Here is a 27,996-nt window from a genome sequence, read left to right on the forward strand (position 1 = left end):
TGAAAGTTTGTGTTAACAGTTTCAAGGGCAATTGAGAGATGAATGTTTGATAACACACCTGTTGGAATATGTGCTGTAGAAAACTGGGATTGTTTACTTAAAGTTGTAAACTATGTTTGCAATAGAAAGCTGTTGTCACTCACCAATTTATTACACTGAATCAGCATTTTCCAAGCAAAACAAAAACTCTTAATATATTAATTTTAAATCATAAAAAGTGTTCTTTTCTATAGAGTATATATCAATATGTATATTAACTTTCAGATAGCAAGTGCTACTTCCAAACATTAAATTTTATATTGGATATTTGAGTTTGCCTATTAAAAAAAAAACCCTGTTGATCTTAAAAAATAAAAAAGCCAGTTATTTTACCCATAAAATGAGTTTATTTGGGAATACCAGAGGAATTGCAATTTGGGACAAGCAAATTATGGCAAACCATATGCAAATCAAGAGAACAGAGGAGAGGGGCTTGCCTTTACCAGGGGAAGGTAGAAGCCCAGGGGAAGGTAGAAGCTGGGCAGGGCTGTTTTGCTGCATTCTCATTGGCTGAGCTGTTGCTGGGCAAAGAAAGTCTTCCTTCTTTCTGCTGCACTCTGTAAAGTAAGCTTCTTCCTGTTGGAGAATGTGAGGTATGCTCCTTAGGGAAAATGGTAGTGCAGGAGAGCTCCCTCTTCAGGGTTTCCAGACTTCTATTTTATTTTTTTTTAACTTTTTAAAAAATAAATGTTTATTCACTTTTGAGAGAGACAGCATGAGTCAAAAGGGGCAGAGAGAGAGAGAGAGAGATGGAGGATCTGAAGCAGGCTCTGCGCTGACAGCAGAGAGTGTGATGTGGGGCTCCAACTCATAAACTGTGAGACCACGACCTGAGCCGAAGTCAGATGCTCAATGGACTGAGCCACCCAGGCGCCCCAGCCAGACTTCCATTTTAAATTTACTTTTTCTCACATTTCCCTTTTTGATCAAGATCTTTCCTCAAAAGCATAGCTGATTAAGACTAGCTTTTTGTATCTAGAAGTTTCATCCCTCCGTGCCAGGAAGGACCTTTCCTGGTTGTCACATCCCATATCAGAGGGAAAGTACATAGATTAGAAAGCAATTTGGGACACCTGGATAGCTCAGGTTATGATCTTGTGCTCCATGAGTCTGAGCCCCGCATCAGGCTCTGTGCTGACAGCTCAGAGCCTGGAGCCTGCTTCAGATTCTGTGTCTGTCTGTCTGTCAGTCAGTCTGTCTGTCTGTCTCTCTCTTTCTCTCTCTCTCTCTCTCAAAACTAAATAAACATTTTTAAAAATTGAAAAAGGAAAAAAAAAACACTAAAGCCACATTTGAGTAACAGAGATTAGGAGGGAGAACTCTCAGGCATTTCCTATCTGGGGTAAGCACTGGACGTTATCTCAAAGCACTGAGCTAGCATCACCCTATTGGGCTTATAATTTCTTTTTTTTTTTTTAATAGTTTATTGTCAAATTAGTTTCCACATAACACTCAGTGCTCATCCCCACAAGTGTCCTCCTCCATGCCCATCCCCCCTCCCCCCCACATCCATCAGTCCTCAGTTTTTGTCAGCATTCAAGAGTCTCTCATGGTTTTGGGGCGCCCGGGTGGCTTAGTCGGTTGAGCGGCCGACTTTCGCTTAGGTCATGATNCAATCAAAATTGCACCAGCATACTTCTCAAAACTAGAACAAACTATCCAAAAATTTGTATGGGCTTATAATTTCTATTAAGATTTGTCAGACAACAGGTGTAAACCTGAATAATGATTATACAGAAGATGAGAAGCAGACATTCTGCAAGGAACCATCCCAGCCTAAAGGTGTTTTTTCTAGCAGCCTTGCAACTGTTATATGAGTTAGCTCATTTGTACTCCTCTTGGGTACAGAGGAACACAATACTTAAATAGGAAAGACTAAGGGATCTCTGGCATTACCAACAGATTGGAGTTTCTGGGCAGATACAACAGTCAGAAAGGTTTTCCCCTTTTGCAATATATTGGGCCAAGAAAGAAAGGGAAGAAATAAGAAGCAACAGTGACAAAAAGGTATATAGCCCTAGTCCAGTAATCTTGGGAAAGCTGTCCCCTTCAGCTGTTTTCCACCTTGGTTCCTGGAAATCTTTATTTTCAGGTCATCAGTTGGTGTGCATGTCAAGTCAGAGTTTAGTGCTTTCTCCAGATGTTACACTGGATCCAAGAGCCTGTTCCTTGGAATTTGATAGCACAAGGGTTAGTTAATAGTATCTGATGGGAGCATTTCCAATGGAGTCAAAGAGTCTTTCTAGAGAGGTCTTTCCCAATAGATGAAATATCCAGTGTGCAAGGTGTGGTATTTAAGGACTTTGTCTTTTTAGAACATGCTGCAGATTCATTTACTAAACCATGAGTATTCTCAACAGAAACTATTAGGCCTCTGCAATACTGAATTATGCCCCCTTTATCAGCTCTAGATTGGAAGAAGCAGGGGCCAAGTACATTGGGCATCCTATAATTATCTAATTTATGAATTTATGGGTTCCAAACAGTGTAGGACTAAGGTTTGAGGGAGGTTCTACAAGTAGGGTGAACTTTTCTAGTAGAAGTAGTCATTACCTTTCTGCAGGGGAGACCTCAGTTTGATGAGAAAACATACAAATCATTGCCAAGACATCTTTATATCCATGAGATGGAAATAGGTAAATAATATCCATTTGCCAAATCTCAAGTGGTCCATTGGACAATTTTAAGTGTCTGGAAACAGTGCAAATAGGTTTTTCTGGATTGTACTTTAGGCCAGTGGGGTAAACAAAGTAGACACTCTTTGCAACCTTGTTAAAATATCCCCACCAGTATTCATTCAGGAAGTTTATCATTTTATGAATAGGCCAATGAGTCTCTGACAGAACTGGATTATTGTTTAGCCCAAGCCAGAGTTTTTTTTTTTTAATGTTTATTCATTTTTGAGAGAGAGAGAAAGGCAGAGAGAGAGAAGGGGACAGAGGATGTCAAGAAGGCTGTGCACTGGGTGTTATATGGAAACCAATTTGACAATAAACTAGTTAAAAAAATAAATCTAAAACCATAAAAAATAAAAATAAAATATGTAAATAGAAAAAAAAAAAAGAAGGCTGTGCACTGACAGCAGCAAGCCTGATGTAGGGCTCAAACTTATGACCTGAGCCGAAGTCTGATGCTTAACTGGCTGAGCCACCCAGACAACCCTTGTTTTTGTTTTTTAAAATGGAATCAATAGTTATTAGATTCCCAATATCATTTTTCCTTTTGAGAGGCCAATTTGGGAATCTCTAGTCATTTTTTCTAGGTTATCATTTGAGGAAACATCCCTTTGGACCATGACATAGGTTTGGTTTTTCATGCCTTTGAAAGCAGTGTTCTTTAAATAAATAGCAGCAAGGTGGTTTCCTCTAGCCTCCAGGCAATCATGTCTGGGATGCTGAGGTACCTTGAATAATGACAAAGCAACTGGCAAGAATATGGCATCTAATAATTCCTGGACACAAAGGCTATTTTTTTTTTTTGTCCCCACTGGAAAGGAAGAAGCCTCACTATTACCATGGTATTCCAAAGTCATAGTTATTGTAAAGGCATAACTTCTATCAGTATAAATATTTATAGTTTTTCCCTTGGTAAAATGTAGACCCAAGCAAAAGTGTACAATCCAGCCTGTTGGGCGAAGGTAGCCGAGAGCAAAAGTTCTGCTTCAACAACTTTGTAGGGAGCTGCAATAGAATACCCAACATATTTATCATTTTCACCTTTTAAATAAGAACCATCAGTAAGTCGCAAAAAGTCAGCATTATCCAAAGGCGTTTTCCGCAAGTTGTCGCAGGGGGTTGGGAGGTGATCTGTCAGTCATGAGGAGTGTCATCTGTAGCAGAGGGAAGAAGGGTGACATGGTTAAGATTAAGATTATTCTAGTGACAAAGAGTTAAATGAGGAGTGGTTAGCAAAAGGATTTCATAGGAGGTGAAATGAATGGCCAAAAGGTGGTGAGTGTGATGAGGACTCTGGTGGGGGGGTGGGGTGCTGGGAGGGCTTCTACTGAATGGGCGCTAGATTGCTAGAGGGATCCCATGACTAGGTCTTCAGTGGCCTTGACTAACAGGGTGGTGGCAAGAATGGCCCTGAGGCGAGGGAGATATCCTTGTGCCACAGGGTCTAACTGTTGGCTATAATAACCTATCGGTTGATAGTGATTCCACATTTAGGGGTGAGTACCCCAAGGGGGTTTCCTTTCCTTTCAGATATGAAAAGGAAAAAGAGAAGTGGATAATGAGTATGTTCAACAGCAGGGGAATTTTTCAAGCTTTCCTTTAGGGCTTTCAGGGCTAGGTTCACCCTGATCTTCCCAAACGAGATGATCAGGTTTATTGTTTTTGATGAAACATACAGGACTTGGGCCATTAGAGAGAAGTTTGGAACCCTATTTTGGCAGTAGCCAGCTAGCCCATGAAAAACTCATAAATGGCACTTAGTGTGGGGGTTAGAAAAGTTCAGGATGCCATGAAGCCCATTTGGACCTAAATATAGTCCTTGTTCTGAAACCATGTGCTCCAAATAACAAACCTAAGTTTAAGCAAACCAGTTTCTCCTTGGAGACTTTGTGTCCCCACAAGGCTAGAAATTTTTAAAAGTGGATGCTATCTTACTACAAAGAGGCCTGAGAAGAGGAGTAGAGAAACAGTCTATACATTGTCAGAAAGTAGAGCTTCCAGGTAACTTCATTATTATCTAAATATGCTTTCAAGGTTTGGAAAGAACTTTTGGTAAAATCTTTGAGCATTATTGTCAGGTGTGTTCTTTCCCTTTCCTGGTGAAGGCCTTGCTGGCCTTATCAACAGGGAAGCTTAGAAGGCACTACATGATTCTAACAAAGTATGAAGATTGGAACAGCAGGGTTATGTAAGATAACAATATTGTTTATGACTCAGACATCCTGGAAAAATCTCTATCTGTGGCCATTGGGTTTCTTCACAGGAAAAATAGGAGTATTTCAAGGACTAGGGCAGGGAGGAGGAGGCCCTGAGCCTTATAATATTCCATTGTGGGCTTGATGCCTTGAAGTGCTCCTTTTAATTAAGTAATTAATTTTATTAATTAATTCTGGGAGAGGTTTTGAGGGATATACTTGGATGTTAATAGGTGGTGCACTGTGGATTCTGCCAATATCAGTTAAAGATTTTGACCCATAATGAGAGTGAAAGCTGATCCAATCGGGACAAATTGTTAGTGTCCTCAAAGTTAGCTCCAATGCCATCAGTGAAAGAGCAAATAAAAGATGTTGAAGGGTGATTTGATTCACCTGGTTGGCTATTTGGTTGCTGCTGTCAACTTTTAAAATTACCTCCCCCTTTGGGGAGAAAGAAAATCCCGCAAGATAGTTCTCTAAGAAATCTTGATCTATGAACATGGGTGAAGGGACTAAGGAGAAAAGGATGAGGATCTTTCAGAGGGCTGGAACAAAAAGGAAAAAATGGGCTTAGAGATGGAAACCTGTTGACGTTTACTACAGAGCCCCACTATTTGAACCATTTCAATACTTTGAGGCAGGAGCTGTTTAACAACAGTGGGGTTCAGCACCAAGTGTGTAGCTCTAGTGCCAGTAACAGAGAAATTCATTCCCAATCTGGAGGGTTATTTATCCAAGCTGGTAATGAGTAAGGGTGGGGAAAAGGCCCCTTGGTTCCTTGGAGTCCCCAGATTGGGGTTTAGGAGGGCATTGGAAAGGCTGACAGCACCTGGAGTGTTTAAGTTTGTAACTATCTTTCTTCCAACATCCTGGATTTTCACAATAATGGCAGAGACCAGGAGGGGTTATGTTTTGTTTAGAGGCCTCCATTTGTTGACACTGAACAGTAAAGATTTTAGTGGACTTCCCTTTAATTGAATCCTCTAGGGTGCAGGTGAGATGATTTGCATTTTCACTAGAAGGGAAAGATCTCAGTTCGGCCCCTTAATGAACATAGAGTGGAAGGCTACCTGAGTGGATTCAACATCCATAGGAAGGCCAGAATTTTCCTTGAAAACAGCTTGGAGTCGATTGTAATAGGTAAGCACAGGTTCACTGCACTTCTGAGTATAAGCCTGGATCTTATTCCAATCAACAGGATTTGACAAAGCCCTAGGGATTACCAGGTGAAGCAGTTTAGGGATTGCTGAGCCTTCTATAACAAGGCAGGAGGCTGGTCTCTCATTTGCAGTTGTAGAGATTCTGAAAACAGAATTATCCCAATTCTCTATTTCATCCACACCAGGCTCAGCCTTCACTGACAAGCATGTGAACTAGCTGGGACAAATTGAGGAACCTGGTTAGTAAGTCTGGATGATTACATTAAATCCTTGGAAAATCTGTAAGGATCTTCAGATTCTACAGATCTGGGAAATTCTAGGAAAATCTTTGACTATGGCTCATAGTTTGACCTTAGTCCAGGGGACATAGGACATGAGGGGCCGAACATTAGAATCCTCAGTGAATTTAATTTTTAAGTTAATTATTTATTTTGAGAATGAGCACGAGTGGGGGAGAGGCAGAAAGATAGAGGGAGAGAGAGGATCCCAAGCAGGCTCCATATTCAACACAGAGTTCGATCTTACAATCATGAGATCACACCCTGAGCCAATCAATATCAAGAGTTGGATGCTTGGAGTGCCTGGTAGCTCAGTCAGTTAAGTGTTGAACTTTGGCTCAGGTCATGATCTCAGGGTTTATGAGTTTGAGTCCCACAGCAGCCTTCGGATCCTCTGTTTCTTTCTCTCTCGGCTCTTCCCCTATTGTACTCTCTCTCTCAATAATAAATAAAAACTTTTTAAAAAGAAAGAAAATTTAAAAAAATAAGAGTTGGATGCTTAACCAACTGAGCCACCCAGGTGCTCCAAAGAGGATCCAACTTTGAAAGGGTAAGCTCTAATGGGCTTGAAGGAGGAAGGAGCAGGGAGAGGTTCCAAGAAAAAGGAGAGTTCAAAGACAGAATTAGGATGAAGAATTGGACAGTATAAAGGAGGTGGAGATGAAGACAAAGGGGATGGGAGAGGGGAGAAAGGCTTGGAAAGTTTTTTATATTTCTTTTCATTATTTGTGTGCCTTGATACATTTAGAACCAAGCTCTTTGTAAAGAGTTGATTTTAGAGTCCTGAATACTTTTGGAAGCCTCGAGATACCAATTAAAATAAGCATCCAATTCAGTGTATTTCATTTTAGAGTCATGATCTTCTAACTTGGTTCTAAGAAAAGCAAGTTTGCGGAGATCAAAAGTCTGCCACAATGACGATTGGAATTCTAAATTATTTCTTGTTAAGTTGATCCAATTAGTTAAAAATGTGCATGAGATAGGACTGTAATTTTTAAATGTAAAACCAGCCATGGCCTCAGAAGGAGGACCCTCCTGACAAATTTTAACACATTAGGATACCATTACTCAAAACCAAAGGTTCTGGGGTGCTTGAGTGGCTCCATTGGTTAAGTATCAGGCTCTTGATTTCGGCTCAGGTCATGATCTCCCAGATCATGAGTTCAATCCCTGTGTCAGGGCTTGGGATTTTCTCTCTCTCCTTCATCCCTCGCTCGCTCTCTGCCCCCCTCCTGCTAGTGTGCACTCTCTCTCTCTTTCTCTCTCTCAAAATAGATAAACTTAGGGAAAATAACCCAGAGGTTCAGAAAACAAGAGTAGACTGGAAAGGGAAATGCCTTCATAAAAATGAAAACAACAAAAATCAGATCCTGAGTAAGGTCAGACCAAAAGTCAACCAAATGGAAGGATCTCAGATCCAAGAGGAGACTCACCAAACAAAAAGGAAAGAGATGACCCCCAGAAGCAGAGAGACCGCAGGAGCTCATGTGAGTACCTCACATAGTTCTGGGGGTTGTTAGTCCCTTAGCGGTTGATCTCCTTCAGGTACCTTTGTGGTTGCCATGTAATGCTGACTTTAAAAACAGAAGAGCCAGAGTGCCTGGGTGGCTCAATCCGTTAAGCATCCAACTCTTGATTTTTGGCTCAGGTTATGATCTCACTGTCCATGCAATGGAGCCCCATGTCAGGCTCCGTGTTGTCAGCATGGAGCCTACTTGGGATTCTCTCTTTCCTCTCTACTCCTCCCCTGCTTGCACTCTCTTACTGTCTCTCTCAAAATAAATAAACTTTGAAAAGAAAACAAAATAGAAGAGCCAGTTATTTTACCAGCAAAATGAGCTTATTCAGGAATAACAGAAGAATTTCTACAAGTAAACTATGACAAATCATAGACACGTTTAGAGAATGAAGATAGGGGCTTGTTTTCAAAGGGGGAAAAAACTGGGCAGGGCTGTTTTGCTGCATTCTCATTGGCTGAGCTGTTGCTGGGCAAGGAGAGATTCTTCCTTCTTCTGCTGTTCTTTGTAAAGTAAGCTTCTTCCTGTTGGAGAATGTGAGGTATGCTCCTTAGGGCAAGAGGTATTGCATAAGAACTCCCCCCTTCAGGGGTTCCAGACTGTATCTTTAATGGAGTTGAACTACACAGTTATACAGATTAAGTTAAATTATACACATCCATATTAAATTGCCCGGGTTATCTTCCATTTTAAATAATTTTTACAAGATTTTCTTTTTTTTAAAGTGTTGAAATGATGATTGAAGACCTTACCTTACAGATTTAGTTATATATGGTATTTGCTACTCATTGCAAATATATGTAACTGTAAAAAGATAAGTAGATGAGATTTTAATAAACATCTAGTGAAAGAGAAGATAAAATAAAGATTAATCAATAATAAAATAGAAGAAATGGAAATGGCAGAAAAGGTTAAAAAGGAAATAATTAAGTGATCAATAAACAACAAAACAGGTAGAACGAGAAAGTCTAAATGGTTAAAAAAAAAAAAGGCCTAAACCAGTAAGATAAAAATCAAAGTGAGGTTTGTCTCAGGTATGAAATTCACTACTTCAGTTGAGGTATACAAAAAAGAATGGTGCTTTCCCTTATATCTCTATAGGCTCAATTCAGGCTTTACTAACAGTAGAAAGCTTAAACTTGCCAATTCACTTTCATTCACTACCTTATGTTTTAAAACATAATCACTTTTGTCTAATGGCTCTGTTTATTTGGCATTCTCCCTCTGCTTCCTTTCCTTGCACCTAGGAGTGGCCTGAGACTCCAGACACTGGCATGGTGTTCTGAGATTGGGAATGCAACACCTGTGGGTGGGCCTGACTCTGCCCTCACTGGCCTCTGCCCTTTGGGCTCAGCCATGTGCTAGGTCCACTCAGCTCTCTTACAGATATTTTCTTCAGCTCCATCGTGGCTTGTAGTCCCCAAATCCACACATATTGCTGCTTCTTTGTCCAAACTGTGAACCTCTTCCATTTGTAGCCTTCTCTCAACCTACCTCTATGTCCTTCTTCAGGGAAAATGACAATTCCAGAGGCTTATCTGTGCCACCTGGGTATGCGTGGGCCTCTACGGGGCTGCTGTCAGGTCTGCTTTCCCAGACACTGTCCTCAGTATTGCTAATTCATTAATCTGAATCAGGCTGGACTTGGGGCTTCTCTAGGGTCCTTTTCCCTTTCCTCAGGCCACATCTGGGAAAAGAGGTACAAAACTCCTCTGTTCTGGAGCTCCCTAAACTCATCAGAAATGTTTCATCAACCCCAAAATATTGGGGCTCAGCATACAGAGGAAGCAGCCTGGCTCCAGACTCTTCTCAGAAATTGTGCATCTCAGTTCATGTCCTTTTCACATGTCCCTTTTCAGCCACAGGTTGAATTCTCATCTTCTTTTGGGAAGGGAAATAACTCCTTTGGGGAGGAAAAACACAGCTCTGCTGCCCCTCCCAAATTAAAGCACAAAAAATTACTTCTGGTTCTTGACAAGTAGCAGACTAGCTTAGGTGCTGGTCTCCTTCAAACCTATTTCTGGGGGTGCCTCAGGGAGGAGGAAAGTCTATGGAGGTAAAGAAAAAAAAAAAGAAAAGAAAATATTAAATGAATAAAGTAAATAAAAATAAATGAATAAAATAGGAAATGAATAGAAAATGAGTAAATGAATAAAGTAAGGGAAAATTTGAGTGAAACCCTTCATGGACAGTTACAAGGGTAATGTAGCCTGGTATATGGGGGATAAGAACAGAAAGTCTAGTTGGATATAGGCTGACATCCAAACCCTGAATATTTCTCCTCTCCTTGTGTTTCTTGAAGCCCAGGGGAGTAGAACAAGGGAGAAAACTTTAAATAGAAGCTTTAAAGCTTCTTGGGGTAGAAGACTAAGTGGGGGTTCCTGAGCAATTGCCTCATGAAGGGAAAAGTCGGAATGGTAATTCCCATCTATGGCACCATAGGCTCTGATATCTACCCTTAAACCTACCCTATAACCTACGTCTAAACCTTGCCTCTTAAACCTACTAGAAGGACACAGACTAAGGCAATCAGCCCATCTCCTGGAGCATGTTGCTAATCATGGCAGCTATGAGGATGACTGTAAGTTGTCTACTAATACCATTTTAAAATTTTTCCTAAGTTAAAAAAATATGATCCATTTTTAGTTGGACACATGATTAACCCAGAATAAAAACTATGTTTCTCAGGCTTCTTTGCAGCTAATTATGTCCATGTGACACAGAATATTTTTTAACAACTAGATGCTAATACATTTGAAACTTATAAAAGTGAGTTTCTGGGAAAAATGGAAAATACTAATCTTGTCACAAAAAGATAACTTGAGGGGTACCTGGGTGGCTCAGTTGGTTGAGCAGTTGACTCTTGATTTCTGCGTAGGTCATGATCTTGCAGTTCATGGGTTGGAGCCCTGAGTTGGTCTCTGTGCTGACAGCGAGAAGTCTGCTTGGGATTCTCTCTCTCTCTCTCCCTCTCTCTCTCTCTCTCTGCCCCTGCCCTGCTCATACTCACTCAGATTCTCTCTTTCTCTCAAAATAGACAAATGAACTTAAAAAAAAAAGATAACTTGAACAGGCTAATAATCACAAAAGAAATTAAAATGATAATCATCAGAGATCACCCTAAAAGATGTAGATTCAGAGGGAAGTATAGATGAATTCTACTAAACTTTCAGGGAATAGATAATACTTGTTAAATGCAAGTTGTTTCAAAAAAAAATAGAAAAAGATGCCTGAACTCTTTTTCTTTTCATAAAGTTAGTTTAACCTTGCTTCCAAAATTGAATAAGAGAAGGAAAAGGCTCATTTCACTTATTAACAAAGACATAAAATCATAAACTATTAACTAATCAAATCTAAATATATTATCAAGTAGTTTCTTTCAGGAATGTAGGACATTCTAAAATCTGACAAAACTAATAATGTAACTTATCACTTCAATGAAATGAAACAGTCATGTGATTTTTTTCTCTTTTAATAGACGTAGAAAGAGCATTTTATAAGTTCAACGCCTAAAATAATTTAAAAATAAACTCTAAGGAAACAAGAAGTAGATGAGAGCTATCTTAATTTCATGAAGTCTATACACCAAAAACTAATGGTAATCAATTTTCTAAGTGTAGAAAAGTTAGACACATTCCTTTTTTGATCAAGAAGCAAAAAGGGGTTTGGGGATTATCACATTACTATTATTTTATTGTCATAATATTAGATGTTCTGGCCATTACAGTAAGTCAATCAATCCATTGATTAATCAATCAAATGAAATACATAAGAATTAAAAAGAGAAATACGGTGTCATTAATGGTATATTAAACAATTCTGTACAAACAGAATCCAGGAGAATTGACTGACATGTTATTGAAATTAATGGTGGAATTCATCAAAGTTATTCGATAAAAGATTCTTATGCAAAAATCAGTTACATTCCTTTATACCAATAAGTTAGCTCTATGTAATCTTTTCCTTTAATTTTTACTTGAAGTATAGTTGATATATAATATGACATTAGTTTCAGGTGTATAACAGTGATTTGAAAATTATATACATTACAAAATACCACAATAAGTATAGTAATCCTCTGTTACTATACAAATTATAAAATTACTGACTATATTCCCTATTCTATACTTTTCATTCCTGTGATTTGTTTATCAATGTAAATTTTAAAAATATTTTTAATGTTTATTTATTTTTGAGAGAGAGAGTGAAAGAGAGATTTCAAGAAGGAGACAGAATTCAAAGCAGGCTGGCTCCAAGCTATCAGCACAGAGCCCAAAGCGGGGCTTGAACTCAGAAACCATGAGATCACGACTCGAGCTAAAGTTGGACGCTTAACTGCCTGAACCAACCAGGCACCCCTATCAATGTAAATTTTTAAAATAAAACCTCATTTTTTGAGGGCTGTCAGAAACCCAAAAAGTCAAAGAACAAACATAATTGAATATGTACAAGATATGTTCAGTGTTTTGACATTTTATCAAAAGGAATTAAAGAAGACCTAAATAGATGGAAATATTTAAACCTTTTGTGGCTAGGTAGATTCAATATAAAAAGGTTGACTTTTGCTGAATTAACCCATGATGTAAATAAAAATCTTGGATTTATGAGTGTTAATACAATAAAAATGCCATTTTTTGTGGAACCAAATAAGCTGACTTTGATTTAGTACAAAAGAGCAAAGGGCCAAAAAGAGTTGAGAAAAATTTTAAAGATGAACAAGCAGGGAGACATGCCTTATCAGATGTCAATATTTATAATGAAGTTAGGTAATTAAAACTGTGTGATATAAATGCAGAAATAGACCCATGGAATAATGGGACAGCCTAGAGAGTTCTCAAACGGGTCTATGGACATAAGAAAGCTTTCTAAATAAATAAAAGAGATGGTAATACAGATCAGGAGATCAACTATGTGCAAAATGGTCCTGGGGAAAATTGTAAACCATGTGGAAGAAAAATACAAGTAGGGCACCACATCTCACCAGACACAAATGTGACTTCAGGTAATTTAGACCTGAATGTCCAAAGCAAAATTTTAACTCCTTGGAGAAAACTTTAATAGAATTTCTTTATATCCGAGCATAAAAATATTTTTTAGGTAAGGAAAAATAAATGTAACCATAAGGAAAAGATTGGAAATGTTAACTAGATTTAAAAAAAAAAATCTGTATTATAAAAGATAGCATGGAGGAAATAAGCCACAGACTGAATGAAGCTATTTACAGTGCAAGTGATAGACAAAGGATTGGTATTTAATAAGTAAAGGATTCCTGAAAAGACAAAAGTAACATATAACACAATATAGAAATGACAAAGGGTAATTCATTGAAAACTTTAAAAAGGGGTTTAACTTTAAGAGTAATCAAGGAAATGTAAGTGAAAACCACAGTGAGGTTCCATTTCACACCTATCATATTAATAAAGTTTTAAGGTTTAAGTTCTCTAGCAGGTGGGAACAATATGGGTTAACACTGCCGGGGCAGGAGTGGGGAGGAGATATCAGAATCACTTCTTAGAGCAGTTTGGCAAAATATAGCAAAGTTGAGAATGTGTCTTCCCTATAATGCCACAATTTTGCCTCAAGATGTATACCCTAGAAACTTGTACAGGTTCTCAAGAAGGCATGTACAGGACCCTCATGGCAGCATTATTTACAGTGGCAAATAACTGGAAATCTCATTGATGTCTATGAACAGAAGAATAGATAAATAAGTGGTGGGTTTCACACTCATTCCTTGGCCATATGATCTAGAGCTTTACCCTCTGTATCTTTGTTTCTTTACTGAATGAGGAGGATCACAATAGTACCTATCTGAGTAGAAAAGATTTTTAGTATAAAATGAGTCTGTATTGTAAAATACTTAGAACAGTGTCAAGAACAAAATAAAATCAATTAATAGCAGCAGCAGAGAAGTGGGCAGAAGTGGCAGGGACTGCAATTCCCAGGGAGGAAAGCAAAATTTCATCAAGAAGATCCAGGCTGAAACTGAGAAAACGAAAGGCTCTAAAGGACAAAGTAGCACAGACCAACATGAAAGATAAACAGGGTCGAAGGCTCAAAAGCAGAAAGAAATTAATTTGTGTGAAACCAAGGCTGTTGACAATGAGTTTGGGCTGGAATTCCCACTCGAATGGCTTTGGGGAGTTTATTTATAGACAGAACATCTGGAAAGAATTGCTTTTTTTTAATTTAAATATTTTAATGTTTTTTTTTTAATTTTTGAGAGATTGACAGAGTGGGAGTGGGAGGGGGCAGAGAGAGAGAGAGAGAGAGAGAGAGAAAGAGATAGAATCGGAAGCAGGCTGCAGGCGCTGAGCTGTCAGCACCGAACCCATAGGAATCTTGTACTCCAAACCAGGAGATCATGACATGAGCTGAAGTTGTAGGCTTAATTGCTCAACAGACTGAGGTACCTATGTGCCCCTTGGAGGGAATTGCTTCTTAAATAATGAAATCCTTTGTCTTTCTATCTGGAAATTGAGATCCATCTCTTCTCCTCATTTCTGTTCATCTCCTTTTTCTCTGGCTGTTGTTGTTGTTGTTGTTGTTGTTGTTGTTTGAGAGAGAGAGAGAGCAAGTGCAAGTGAGCAACAAGCAAAGAGAGAGAGAGAATCCCAGGATGGGCAGAGAGAGGGGGAGAGAGAGAGAGAGAGAGAGAGAGAGAGAGAGAGAGAACTGGGGCTCATCCAAAGCAGGACTCCAACTCAGGAACCATGAGACCATAACCTGAGCCAAAGTCAGATGCTTAATGACTGAGCCTCTGAGGAATCCCTGTCTTTCTTTTACTTGGAGAAAACTTTATATATGTTCTGCCACTCAGCATGGACAAATGTTAATATTTTATCATACTTCCTTCAAATATTTTTAATCAAAAAGAACTACACACACACACAAAAAAAGAATTACAAATAAAGCTGTCCCTCTCCTCAGTCCCATTCATCTCCCTCTCTGCCCAAGCACATCTATATCATGAATTTGGTGTAGATTCTTCTCATCCACACTTAAAAAAATTTTATTACTATACATATGTCTGCTCATAAACAATATAATGTATTGCTTTGCGTGTTTTAAAAATAGAGAAAATATGTCATACTGTGCAAATTGTTGGGCAACTTGCTTTCGTCAAGTTTGTTCCTTTTAACTGTAGTATCCCATCATATAGTAATGCCACATTTTATTTATTCATTCTTTTCTTGATTTATGCTGTGTTTTCCAACTTTTTACCATTCTGAACAATGCCACAGTGAACATCTTGATATCCAGTTATTCTTAGCAATGAAACGATAGCTTCTAGAGTAAAAGAGATAATAAATGATAATTCTGATCTTTTTGTGGATTTTATGGTAAAGGACTAACATGCATCCAAAATTTTATTATGCACGAGTTAGATGTGCCCAGATTCAATTGGTTTGTTGGTCCTAGTAAGATATCTATCTTGGCAGAATTCTCTAGTATGTAAGAATGCAAGCTTGAGATCCAAACTGCCTGGGTTTAAATCTTGTCTCACCTTCCAATTAACTGAAGCTCATTGGGTAGTCAGAAAACTCTTTCCCCTTCTAACGTCAGCTAAAGAGTGGACTCAGGTCAGTTTTTGTTGACCATCAGTACCTTTGAACATTTTCCCAATGTTTAGGCAGGGAAGTCCCCCATTGATTCCCTATTTCCCCCTCCAGAAGTTGGGTCATAGTCATAGTCATAGTCATGGACCTCAGATCCATCAGTCAGATGCCAGAGCTTGGATCCTGAAGAAATGGAGGTGTTCATTCTGGCAAGGTTGAGGGGGGGCTGTTTCTTGTTTTCAGAGGGGTTATCTAGGCCTGTTGTCTACCATCAGTAGTCTTGGTGAAGTGAGCTTCATTTAGCCCAGGATGGCAGTATCCGTGGTGAGCTCTGCAGTGTGACCTGGGGGCCTGGTTCCTGGTGATGTTGCCTCCAAACCTCGTTTCCCTGGCCATCAAAGAAACTTCAAATCCTTTAATAAATTATTTTTCTACTTAAATTGATCAGAGTTGCTTTCAGTTTTTTGCAATTAAGACTCCTCTCTAAAAAGAGGGTAGATTCCGCAGAAGACTGTCTGATCTTCCCATTTTATTATGCAAGGAGGCACTGGCACTTTTTTTTTCTCAGGATGTCTTGGCATCAGGGGTGAGCTAGAAGAGTTCAAGTCCAGGGGCGCCTGGGTGGCTTAGTCGGTTAAGCGTCTGACTTTCGCTTAGGTCATGATCTCGCGGTTCGTGGGTTCGGGCCCCGCGTCGGGCTCTGTGCTGACTGCCAGCTCAGAGCCTGGAGCCTGTTTCGGAGTCTGTGACTCCCTCTCTCTCTGACCCTCCCCTGCTCACGCTGTCTCTCTCTCTCTCTCCTAGAAATAAATAAAACATTTAAAAAAAAAATTAAAAAAAAAAAGTTCAAGTCCAAATTCAGGTGGCCCCTAGATACCTTGTTTGTCTAACATTCAGGTTTGACAGTGTTCACCAGGTTAAATTGTCCTTCTTATTAAACACACACACACACACATACACACACACACAAACACACACCTATTTTCTCTTCTGTGATTTGGCTTCTGTGGCCCTTTCCAATCTCAATCAACTATATCAAATGCATCTATATATTATTTAAATTACAATACTCTAATTGCAGAGAGAGATTAGATTCTCTTGCAGTAGAGCTTCTAGGCTCCAGAGAGATTAGAGGAGGGGGTTAGATTCCTGTTTAACTCTATTTGAGTATCTCATGACGATTAAGGAGTCTTTCATTAAAGGTCACTATGACCATGAGATCTAGAACTACCTAAGTCTTCTTTTGACCATAGCTACCCCTCCTTGTGGTTTCTAAAGGAAGTATATATACAAGGAAATGTAGCAAGAAAAGGAAAGTCACACTTTAATTTTTGTGTGTCTTTAGTCTCTAGTCCCAGAGAATTCTGGTAAGGTGGGCTGCTTTGTGGAGCTCTCCTTTTATATAAACTGTCAGGCAATATTGCCTCAGACCAAAGAAGCTATGAGTTCTTCTTTCTTCCACCCATTACTTCCTTCTCCACCATCCCCCATGACACCCCTGGGCATCTCGGAGACTGATCCAACACCCACCTGCCAGCAACTGATTAGATGACACCACAGAGAGAATGGCATCCATGTGCTTCCCCACAGCATGGAGCTGAGCAAGGCCACGCGGGGCCGTAGACCTGGCCCAGCCATGTGGAAGGATGGAGCAGAGAGAGCTAAGTTGATTTCCTTCCATGCGGGAACAGACTCTGACTTAGGACTCCAGCCAAGATGAAAGAGATGTTTAAAGAAAGCCATACCCCATATAGGTGTTTAAACCTTGTGACCGTACCTATTAGAAAACTAGGTCAAGGGGCTCCTGGCTGGCTCAGTCGGAAGAGAATACAACTCTTGATCTCAGGGTTGTGAGTTTGATCCCTATGTTAGGAGTAGAGAATACTTTAAATAAATACGCTTTATAGGAAAAAAAGAAAAAAAATTCAAAAAGAAAAAAAAGAAAAAAAATTCAAAAAGAAAACGAGGTCAAAACATTGACCTCTGACAGCTGACCAAACCAGATCAATATTCATTCTCCCTGGGGTACAAGAAAAAAGGGAGAGGAGCTAGGAGAAGAGGAGCTTTGCGAACTTTTCTGCCCAAGCCAGATACACATAGAGGCGTTACCAGTTCCCAGATCCTTGTAGGGTTGAGTCCTAGCTTCTTCTCAACTTAGGATATCTGTTATAATGGTAGAGTTAAATCTCTCACCCCAAACTAGCCCAGAAATCTTCAGGGCAGAGAAAACAGAATATGCTTTTAGGGACATTATAAGAAAAGGTAAAGAATGTCAGGAGTTTGGGTTTTAGTTAAATTCTATTTAAGGGAGTGGGGGGTCAGTGAACAGCTCTTTCATTCCTCTTTCTACATGGCAGTGAGTTGAAGTAACTATAATGTGTTTACATTTATAAATAACTACCCATAAAATCACATTAAGATAGGAAAATCAGTCTTAAAACATTTTTAAAAATGACCCCTTCATGTCATCTCAGGATCATATTTTCAAGACTTGGGACCGTTCTTACTAGCTAGCTCTTTCAAGTCCCCTAGGATTTAGACCACGAGATTCAAAATTATAACTAATGACCTGGTAGTAATTTATAACCCTGTGGCTAGACTAATTAAGTTGTCAATCTCTAGACTGGCAGTGATATAAATTCATGAGTGTTACAATAATTGTAAAATAATTTTAAGATAATAAAGAATAATTTTTATTTAACATTTACTAACACCTGTGGTCCTTGTTTTTCAGAATGTCAGAATTTTCCTTATGTTTATTTTGTGGGGTTCCCCTCCCCAGGTTTTTAAAATAGATTTAAGTTTTAGAGCAATTTTAGGGCACAGCAAAATCGAGTGGAAAGCACAGATTTCCAATATATCCCCTCGCCTCTATACCTGCACAGCTTCCCCTCCTATCAACATCCCCACCAGAGTGATGCATTGTCCTTATGTTTTTCTGCTTCTCAAGATTATGAATCAATCAGGTTTGATCTTTTAAAGGCTTTGCCAGCTAGCTGGATCATCTTCATCAACTAGATGGCAACTTTCATTGATGCCTCCATGTTATTTTCCTATATTGATTGAAGCCTTCTTGTACTGAATGAGTATCTTTTAACCCAGCCAGTTATGGCCCACCTGACTCTTGTAAGGAGGAGAAAGTCAGAAATCCCTGACTAGGATTTCCCAAAAGGTAGGGGGTGGAAAAAGGACAGATGTGGTAACCATAAGGCAGAGGTTGAACCACTCTCTCCTCTACCACAAAAATTGCTTTGGGGGGAATATTAGTGTCATATAATTCTTCAGATAAAAGAGTCTTATGAAGTTTGTAAAAAACTGCATACAGTCTACCTCTCTTGGGGACTTATAATGCATAGTAAAGGCTTTGAGAAACCATCAGGTAGAAGAATCTTGTTTAATTTTCTCTAACCCAACACTACCTAAATTTATTTGAATATAGGGGGTACTTTTTCTCAAATAATCCTATTACATTAACATTTTATAGAATTTGTTTTCCATTAAAAAAAAACAGTTGGGAAAGTACTGATCCGTATTTGGCATGATGTTATCCAAGATGAAGCAAAAGGCAATATTACAGAGAGAGGCATAAGGCTAGAGAAAGTCAAAGTTCATGGGAGACTTTGTTTGTTTTAATAAAGAATAGAAGAGTGAACATGTTTATAGGCTGGGAAAGGAGCCTAAAGAGATGATAAGATGGAAGGGGCAGGAAAAGGGGTACTCTGTAGAGCCTAGTAAGGACTCTAATATTCCCAGCAGTCAAATGAGATAATTATTACTATTGCACATTACTATTGCAGATTAGAAAATGGAGGTTGAGTAAGTTGCCCAGGGTCACACAGCTGGTTAATGGCAGAGGTGGGCTTCAAGGTCAGATGTGATCCTACAGGCTGTGCTCTCTCCACTGGGTCATGCTCTCGTCCAAGTCCTGGTGATTTTGTTTTCTACATATCTTTCCAAAATTTCCTCTTCTTTCCATCCTCCCACTGGAATACCAGGAGATGATGAGTCATGTTTTGAGGCATTTAGAATTATGACCACAGGAAACAAGCTTCATTTCTTTCTTCCATGTTATCACACATATCCCTTCCCCCTGCCTCTGAACGCTCTCACATCACTTTCCCAACCCTCTTCTCTGCCTCCAGCTCTTCTCCATATGATGAACACATCATAATCATATATGTACACATACATTAAATATACACATGGGAAATACATATATATTTTACCATGTATACAAGATATATATTATATATCTTTTTACAGGCATAAATATATGAAATATACATGTTATTAATCTGTGATGTAATTATTTGAGCAATTTTTCCCCACCCATTGCATTTCCCCCACCTAAAGTCATAATTCTTGTCTTATGAATTTATGGTCAGCTGTCAGGGGGAAAAATATAGTGGTTGCAAAATGAAGATAATGACTTTGAGTGAGGCTTCTAAACTTTTAACTAGAATATTTGGTTATTTTGCTACTACTTCACACTCCATTTTTACAGTTCTGAAGCTTTAGTAAAATTTTATTAGCCTTCTGGGAGGCGATGGGTTAATTAGAAATGTGGACAAGGAGGAACTAGTCAATGTAATTTATTTAGATCTTCAAAATGCTTTTAAAACAAATACTGTATTAAAAATATAATTATAAAATGATATAAATATTGTGTTATGAAGTGAATGTTGGCTCAAAAATAAGCTCTGGTAGTGCATGGATATTTTTAACATCAATAGCTGTAAAAATTTTAATAACATCTGTTTCCTCAGCTACATGAATGTTTTAAAGTACATTCAGTAATGAAAATAATGTTATTTCCAGAATATGCCTACAAGCTTAATTAAAAATAAGGGTACTTTCAGGACATGGGAGATCTGATCTTTTCTCCAGAATCTCATCCTGTACAGGGCAAAATGTTTTAGTGTTGTTACCATTGTCAGTAGTAAGCAAATCCACAAGTGACCTTGATCCATTATTACCAGGTCTTAGAATTAGATCTTATTTTTACTTCCTTTACCGATACTGCTTTCTCTTCTATCAGTCTCCTGTTTATTTATTTTTCCCTATTGATGTGTTGAGGTTTTAAAAATTCTTTTAAAATATTTGAAAAAAATTAATCTGCATTGTATATCCTAAGATAATTTAGGGATGGATCTAAATATTTTCATTTCTCCATGTTAGCATCAGTTTATATGTTGTCATCAGCAAAGTTTTGTTGGTTTCTTTTTGTTATATTTTCATATTCATAAATGGGCATGAGAATATAGTCAGTGGGCTGTCCAGTTAGAGTGGTCTTAAGTAAACAGCAATGTCTTTTATATATTAATGAGACTGTGATTTATATTAACTCACAAGACCAGAAATATGAAAGGATAATTTGGTGAAAATGTCTTTCTGGTAGGTATATGCCTTGATGAAAAAACACCATCACTATACAGCAACTGGACACTCACAACTCAAGTGCCCCACCAGCTCTCTGGGAGAGGAAGACATCATCTTTGTTTTCACAAAACTTATGATTTATTTGGGAAGACAGAACTACCACATAAAGAACACAAGGGAATTGTGCAAGGGGTTATGTGATTCAGAGTTACCCTGTGGAACATACAGAACAGTTCTGACACAAAATTTTGGCATTTGCTCAGCTTTATTTCTCTCAAGTCCTTATTTCTCTGCTCCTTTCCTCCTCCCTGGGTCTTCCTCTTAATTTCCCAGACAGCCAGAGTGTACCCTCTCATTGTGTTCTTGCCACATCTGAGTTCAACTACCTATGTATTGCATTCAAGATGCCATCAGTTATAAAGTATACCATAATTCTTTGTATCCTGTGAAAAATTGATGCCGATAAAGTTATACCACAGTGCTTTATTATCATTTGAAAATGGAAATCATTTAGAATTACACTTGGTTTTTTTACACATAGTACTTTTTTGCATATAGAAAAAGGAAAATAAAGTTAGTTAAATGGTTAAATCATTAAGCTTTTCCCAAATCTTCACAACTTCCAATAAAATAATGTTAGTAAAGTGATTTGTATTGAGTTACAAAGACTGGTCTTAGATTCCATTTTATTTTAAATTAACACACTTCTTATTCAACTTTAACTCAACACACCTACATATTTATTGAACATCACTACATATCTTGTCCTACAGAGGATCAGAGAAGTGCAGATAAATAAAGAGGATAAGATTTGAAATGGCCACTGTAGGATGGATGAAATTACACATTTTGGGGGTAGAATGCAGAGATGGGAAAGTTGAAAAAATAAACCTGTGATGTTTGATTATTCAGGTGTAAATGAGATATTACAAGAACCAGTTTTAGATCAGAAAGAGTTCACTCAAGAATAAGTAAAATCAAAAACATGGGAACTCAGTGTTATCCATTAAAACTACCTATTAATACTAAAAAAATCCAAACTGAAATAAGCTCCTAACCACAGGTGATGGAGGAAAGAATAAAAGAATAGAAGCTAGAAGGTGGAGTATTCTACAGATATGTGAAAATGGAATCATTTAGTATCAAGTACAAACGTGAGATGCAAAATTACACATATAGTGTTACTACAACAATAAAAAATATATTTGTTTGTAATCCAAATTGCATGAAGAATCTAGGTAGGGTTATGTATGCTTCTCCCTTGTAGATTTTCTTTAATACTATTCTTATATCCTCCTTTTTTTTTTGACTCCTGACTTGTGTTGGTTTTGATGACATTGGCCATGATTCTTATTATAGTCCCCTGTGTGTATCTTTTTCTCTAAGATTTTCTCTTATCATTGGTTTTCCAACAGTGTAATTACAATATGTCTTGGAGCGGTTTTCTTTGTGATTATCCTTCTTAATGTTTGTTAAATATCTTTGACCTGTGTGTTAATATTTTCCCTAAAATTTGGCATTTCTCCAACTATTTTCTTCCTCCCCACACTTCCTAGTACACACAACTACACATATGCTACATCACTAAGTGTTCTTCAAAAGGTCACTGAACCCTTGTTCATTTTTTTAAATTAATAAACAATTTTTAGAGCACTTTTAGGTTTCCAGAAAAACTGAATAGAAAGAGCAGAGCATTCCCATAAACTCCCCTCATTCATGCATACAGCTTCAAGTATTATTGATATCTTGCATTATTATCTTGCATTTTTGTCAGGGCAGCTTTGATGGTAGTGGATGGAAGCAGGGAGAGAGGGACTGGATCCAGATAATCCAGTTTGTGGCAGATTGAAGAGTTAATGGGACTTAAGGAAGCAAAGACAGGGATAGATAAAGTTTTCAGGAGGCTTGACTCTAAAGGGAAAGAGAAGGTGGTAAAGTAAAATGTAGGTCGATTTTTTTAAGACAAGAAAATCAAAGCACATATTTAATGCTGACAGGAAACACCAGCAGAACAGACATCTTAAAGACAGAGAAGCAAAGTGCTGATGTCCAAAGGAAAGCTTCTGAGGAGGCAGGAGGGAATGGAAACAGAAATGAAAAATTAGCTTTATAGAAGCAAATGCCTCTGCCAAGCTGGTGGAAGGGAAAGCACCTCTACAGATGTGCAAATTTGATTGTTGGGGCTCACCGACTTGGAGTACGTTCCATTTGACAGCATTCAGTGGAAGCTGAGTTCATTTACTGAGAATAACTGGTGTGTGTGTGGGGGGTGACCAGGGATTTTAGAGTAGGTGCTGAGGTTTAAAATAAGTTTTGTGGAGAACAGGAAAAAAAGCTAAGAGACTCTGAATAGACTCTAAGAAGCAAAGAGGCTCTAAGAAGGAAATAGCATTGAGGCTCCGGCAAAGGTTATAGAAAAACATTCTACCAATGCACCAATCTGTGCAACGGGATGATTTTCTTTAGCTATGCTCAAGATACTGGCTGTTTGTTATTCTTCTGTCTACAAAATACATTTTTTAAAAAGCTTAAAAGAAAGAATTTGTTATTATTGTGCTCTATTGGTTTGGAGGTCTTCAGGTCAGATAATCACCTTTTGGGATTCTGACCTGTTCCTGACAGGTCTAACTAGGAAACTCTTTGTTCTCTTCAGCTTCAAAGATGATCTACTGATTTAGCTTTGATTCATACCAAATGCCTTAATTAATCCTATTTTTCCTCATCCTACTCCATAGCATCTTGATCTATAAATACTGATCTTGCATATTAATACTTTGCTACCGCCACGTGGCTTTCAACCAGATTTGGTTGCTGGGTCTTCCCTACAACAACCAAGGTCAAGGGGTCATGATGTGGAGTGGCCTTGAGGAGACATGCCAGACTTTTATGCCAATGGGATCAATCTCAGAGCAATTGGGTGTGTTCCCAGTAGCTCAAGCTCTATTAAATCAGTCTCAATTATGCTTTTCCCTGGGCAGTGACAATTAGGAGTTTATCCTTTACTATATAAGGATTTTAAATGTGTATATATACTGATGTCAGTGATGAGAAAGATGATTCACTAATAGTTCCCAAATGGGCAAAGCCAATCAAAATCTTCCCTAATCCCAAACCTCAAAAGCCTCCCAGTGCCTTCATAATTGGTGGTCCTATGAAGATATAGCCAGTGTTGTTTTTTTTCCACTGGGGTCAAGGGGAAAAAACACAATTATTCCCAGGAAAGGGCTTTATCATATCTAAACAAATTATGGAAGCAATGGCTAATAGTTTTTCCCTAGAATCATATCTATGGTATCTACAAAATATAAATGTCAGTAAAGATGGTAATCTAGATATGGGATAATTATCTTTTCCCCATTAATATTAGAAAAAATACCTTCTAAATTCTGATTTATTTCAGGAGATGCTAGCCTAATTATCCGTTTATAGGCCAGAGGCTGCCTTTGTAATTTCAATAAAATGAGTTATTTTCTCCCTTCTTTTGGAACATAAATGGGAGGAGCAAATAGCGATCATTGAGTTTTTCTTTTTTTTTTTTAATATTTTTTATTTATTTCTGAGAGAGAGAGAGAGAGAAAGACAGCATGAGCAGGGGAGAGTCAGAGAGAGGGAGATACAGAATCTGAAACAGGCTCCAGGCTCTGAGCTAGCTGTCAGCACAGAGCCCGATGTGGGGCTCGAACCCACGAACTGTGAGATCATGACCTGAGCTGAAGTCAGATGCTTAACCAACTGAGCCACCCAGGCGCCCTGAGTTTTTCTTAAGTAAGCCACACACAGATTTGTGTGTACCTTTCCCAAAAGACAAATCATACATATTGCACTAAAGAGAGAAAACTGAATGCTTAAGAAATACCTATGAGATGTATTGCTTTTTCCCAAATTTAAGATATTTTAGAGAGAGCCTGCCCATTGAGTTGGCCTCAAATGAACTGATGAAGTTATGATCAGATGTGTCCATGGGAGGAAACAGAAGGCATAAGTTCTCCCCACTTGGTATCACTCCTGGAGTTTGTATTATAGGCAAAGTCATCTGTGTTTATCCTTCTTTCCAGTCAAATACTCTCATCTTGCTAGCAGTGACCTGCAGTTAGCATGGTCTTAGGTAGAGATAAAAAGAGTAGTAGGGAAACCTTTTGACTCGTGTCTTGGTACCCTGAAACTCTCACCTCAATACCTATATAAAAGTGGGGCATTTCTGAGGTTATCCTGGTCCCTAACCAGCAGCAGCATCACCTGCACACTTGGATGCATATTCTCAGCACCACCCCTGACCTACTAAATCAGGAAGTCTGGAGATAGGGCCGAGTTATCTGTGCTTTAAGAAGTTCTCCAGGTGATTCTGGTGTATGCAAACATTTGAGAATCACTGATAGGGGAAAAAAAAAAAAAAAAAGGCCTAGCCCAGAAGGAGTGGGCCTTAGAGAAGGAGTCCTTAGAGAGCATAGAGACTGACAGAAGAAAAGGGGTTGTTGTCAGCACTGAGGTTCCTAGAGGTGGGAGCTGGGAAGGACCCAGACACATGAGAAGACAGACCGGTCTTGGCAGGGAGAGATATCACCCTCTCTGAGAAAGGAGATTTGGGAATAGAATTTAAATAAATTAAAAAAAAATTTAACTAGTTTTTTAAATTTTTTAATTTTGAGAGAGAGAATCCCAAGCAGGCTCTGCAGTGTCAGCATGGAGCCTGATGCAGGGCTCAAACCCACAAACCATGATATCATGACCTGAGCTGAAAATGAAGCGCCCAATGCTAACTGACTAAGCCACCCAGGCACTCCCAGAATTTTTTTTAAAGTCTGGAAGTATAAGGGAAGAAAGTTAAGGACTTCATACTTGACCACTTCTATGTTCTTGAAGAAGTAGGTGAGCAGATGAGGAATGGAGTGGAGTTGGAGGCTCGTGTATATTTTTGAATAGCTGGTGTAGACTTTTGAAAAGCGATAATAATATCAACAATCTGCCTGGCTCAACAGGGAAATGTAAATTAAAACCACAAAGAGATACCACTACTCACCTATCAGAATGGCTAAAATAAACAACAAAGCAACAGCTATAGCAAGTGCTGTAACAAGGAGACAGAGAAACTCTCATACATGGATACTTGGAATGCAAAATAGTACAGCCACTTTGGAAAGTAGTTTGACAGTTGTGGTTTTTTTTTTTAAAGCTAAACACATATAGGGGCACCTGGGTGGCTCAGTCGGTTAAGCAGCCGACTTCAACTCAGGTCATGAGCTTGCAGTTTGTGAGTTCAGGCCCTGCATCAGGCTCTGTGCTAATAGCTCAGAGCCCGGAGCCTGCTTCAGATTCTGTGTCTCCCTCTCTCTCTGCCCCTCCCCTGTTCATGCTCTCTCTGTCTTTCAAAAATAAATAAAGATTTAAAAATATTTTAAAAAATAAAATAAAGTTAAATATGTACTTACAATACAACCTACCAGTTCTACTCCTAAGGTATTTACCTGAGTGTAATGAAAGCCTATGTTCACACAAAAACCTAAACAGTACTTTATTCATAATGGCCCCAAACTGGAAACAAAAACCCAAATACCCATCAAATGGGGAAGAGATAAACAAACTGTGGTACATCCAGATAATGGACTATTACTCAGCAATAAAAAAGAGATGAATTACTACTATTTACAACAACACAAATGAATTTCAGTGCTAAGTGAGAAGAAGCCAGACTCAAAAGGCTGTGTGATTCCCTTTTTATGGCATTAGGGAAAAGGTGAAACTATTGTGATATGAACAGGTCAATGTTAGTCAGTGATTAAATTTTGGAAGGACTTGACTACAAAAGGGTAGCATGGGGGAATTTTGTTTGCAGCGGTAGAACTATTCTATATCCTGACTGTCATGGTGGATACACAGTTTTATACAGTTGTCAAAATCTGTAGGACTGAACATCAATGATAATACATGTTACTATACATGAAAGAAAGAGAACCTCCCTGGAATGGCCCTTCAACTGTTATAAAACAGGATTTGACTCTTTAGAGAGTATCATTCTTTCATAGCCCAGTTCAAATGTTCTCTCTCTAATGAAATGTTTTCCAACTTACCTTTTTATCTCTGTTTTTATCATCTTAGCAACTTTCTTCTCCCTCCACCAAAAGTAAATGTGTCAACATAAGAGAAGGGAATATGCTGAGAGTCATTATCTTGTTGCTACGCCTAGAACCTGCTTTCGAACCTTACACGCAGGACACTCCTGTTGTCATTGTCAAAATGAATGAATACGTAGGTATTTTGTCTGTCTTCAAAACATTTTATTAAGGAAATATTCAACTATATGAAAACAGAATGAAAGACGTATAATAAACCCCCATATTGTGCAACAACTGACTTCACACTCCTCATACCCCACTAGATCATTTTAAGCAATTCTCAGATATTGTATTATTTCTTCCTCTACCACATCAGTATGTATCCCGATTAAGACAAGGGCTCCCTTTGGTTTAATATGACCACAATGCTCTTTTCCCTAAAAATAAACATATTGAAACATATTCTTAAATTCCTTAGTATCTATTATACTTAACATTGTCTAATTGAACTCCGTATTCAAATTCTAATTGTCTTACGAGTGTCTTTTTTACAGTAGATTTGTTTGAATCAGGAGCCAGACAAGGTCCACATGTTGCATTTTGTTGATGAGTTTCTTCAAATTTCTTTTAGTCTACTCCAGTTTCCCCTGCAGGTCATTTGTCCGGTAAAATTGCCCACATTCTGAATGCATGATTTAGGTTCCCAGAGGGTGCTGTATACTTCCCATTGTGTCACACCAGGAAACAATGATGCCTGGCTTTCTCTCTTCATGATGTTAAGATTGATCTGTATGTTTTGGTGTTGTTAGACTAATTCACTCATTATGATGCTATTTATCAGTTTTTCACCTGATAACTTCAGCAGTAAAGATCCATTATTTCATTAAGGGTTATAAATGGATGATAATTTATCATTCCATCTCGCTGTATTAGCTGAAATCCCATCTATATAGGAAGAGCAGAATAAATACTTGTTTCTATCCTTTTACTTACCATTTTTCATATTAATGAATTTGTGTTCTACTTATCTCCCAAGACAGCCATTGATTTTTTTAGAAACATATCATTATGGACTCATGGGGTCTAACCTGATAAATTTTAAACCTTGCATTACTTTTGATGCTTCAAATGGCCTGTCTTTTAT

The 27,996-nt window shown here is 38.3% G+C and overlaps 1 long non-coding RNA gene across 1 annotated transcript; it reads right to left on the minus strand.

Moving 5' to 3' along the window:
• Positions 1 to 505: 505 nt before the first annotated feature.
• LOC144229220 (uncharacterized) lies at positions 506 to 26,943 on the minus strand. The gene is made up of 3 exons (XR_013334402.1): positions 26,868 to 26,943; positions 3,756 to 3,868; positions 506 to 615 (listed from the first exon to the last, which is right to left on the minus strand). It is a non-coding gene; the product is annotated as an uncharacterized LOC144229220 (long non-coding RNA).
• Positions 26,944 to 27,996: the final 1,053 nt, after the last annotated feature.

The sequence above is a fragment of the Crocuta crocuta genome, unplaced genomic scaffold, assembly GCF_008692635.1.
Source record: "Crocuta crocuta isolate KB4526 unplaced genomic scaffold, BGI_CrCroc_1.0 scaffold163, whole genome shotgun sequence".
NCBI lineage: Eukaryota > Metazoa > Chordata > Mammalia > Carnivora > Hyaenidae > Crocuta > Crocuta crocuta.